The 1,579-nt window shown below is 40.2% G+C and overlaps 1 pseudogene; it reads right to left on the reverse strand.

Annotated features, from left to right (window-relative positions):
* Positions 1–357: 357 nt before the first annotated feature.
* On the reverse strand, positions 358–763 carry LOC101624001 (annotated as a pseudogene).
* Between the last annotated feature and the right edge of the window lie 816 nt (positions 764–1,579).

Below are 1,579 nucleotides of genomic sequence, written 5' to 3' on the forward strand. Positions count from 1 at the left end.
TTTACTCAAAATATGCAAGTGAACACAGACAGATGAAGTAGATTTTACTCCCTGTTCAAAGAAATTGATTTCAAAGAAAGTTGCACTTAACTTTTAAATAAATCTTCCCACAGTTTTCCTCTTGCCACGCCTCCTCATCACCCCCAGAGGATAAAGTGTTATTATTCACCAACTTGAGTTTAAAACTGAATAAATAAACTCAATCTATTTGGTGTTTATATAGAGATGGCTAAACTAGTAACATGATACTAGTTTGCTACCATGTTGTTCCATAATTAGTTTACTTTCTAAGTCTATTGAGGTATATATAAGTTAAAACAAACTTCTTTTTTTTGATTAGCCCAATTTTTTATTTGCTCATTTCTTGCATTTGAAGTTCCTCTCGATGGCATCTTTGGCCTGAGACTCTTTGCCATAGTTCTTAACTATCACACAATTGCAGCCAACCACTTTACCGGGCTTCCCCTCTCTGTCAATTTTACAGAGACCTATCTATCTTCCTAGTTCTTTGTTCCCATCAACTTTAATCAAGTTGAATTGATGTTCAGCACAGAGGGCCCCCACTAACTTGCTGTACATGGTTCGTCACAGTTGGATGCGAGCACCCAAAGATAGGGTTGGCACTTGCTTGTCTGAGGCTTTGGCAGCTTGGCGAATTCCTTGTTCTAGGCCACTGTGAATGAGAGTGGTCTTCAACACCTCTTGCAAAGCAGTGTTAATTAATGTACATTACACCTCCAATAGCAGTGCCTTCCTCGGCCATGGTGGTGGGCAGTGGGTTATGGGTGGAGCCAATCTTTCAGGCACCCCAGCCTCCACATCCCGGCCACTCAGCGGCAGCAGGGAAAGAGACTTATGACTCCTGTCATAGTTTCCCAAACGAAGACACGTTTTATATTTTGTTGACTTGTCTGCTCAAATAACCATAGACACCAGACTTTCTGAATTCTTGCATAAAATGCCTTTATTTTGCTTATCCATGTGATGAATAAGTGTCTGGGTATAGAACTCTAAATCCAAAAATTCAGAATTTCAAACGAATAACCCAGTACTATCTATGAAACCTCTCATGGTGACTTAAGTCACAATGATCTGTGGCTAGACTCCCTGCCACCCCATGAATGTTCTTAAGGTTTTCTCTAAATCTTGGCATCACAAAATTTCAAAAATACGCTATTTTTAAAAAAATTACTCTTAGCACTTAGTAGAGCTTTTCAAGTCCTTTGAGTCTTAGCACTTAGTAGGGCTATTCAAATCTCTCTTCAATTCAGTACATTTCTGCTCTTTATTATTATTATTTCTGGCCTTCTAGTCATTCTGTTGGTTTTTCTTTGGAACTCTAAGTGGCTATTGGATGTCCTGAATATGTCTTTCGTATCTCTTATCTCCTACTCCTTAAAAAACAATGCAGAGATAATGGACCAGGCGAGAAAATAACAAAAATAATGAACAACCATAGACCAGAGACATTCTGTGGGGGTGGAGTGGGGAATGGGACCAAAAATGGAGGGGGGGGGAAGGGAGGGAAATGCACGGGACTATGGTGGTGGCACAGGGGTGATTTGGTGATGGGAAACCC

This window comes from Condylura cristata, unplaced genomic scaffold (assembly GCF_000260355.1).
Source record: "Condylura cristata isolate star-nosed mole 26May11 unplaced genomic scaffold, ConCri1.0 scaffold00004, whole genome shotgun sequence".
Taxonomy (NCBI): domain Eukaryota; kingdom Metazoa; phylum Chordata; class Mammalia; order Eulipotyphla; family Talpidae; genus Condylura; species Condylura cristata.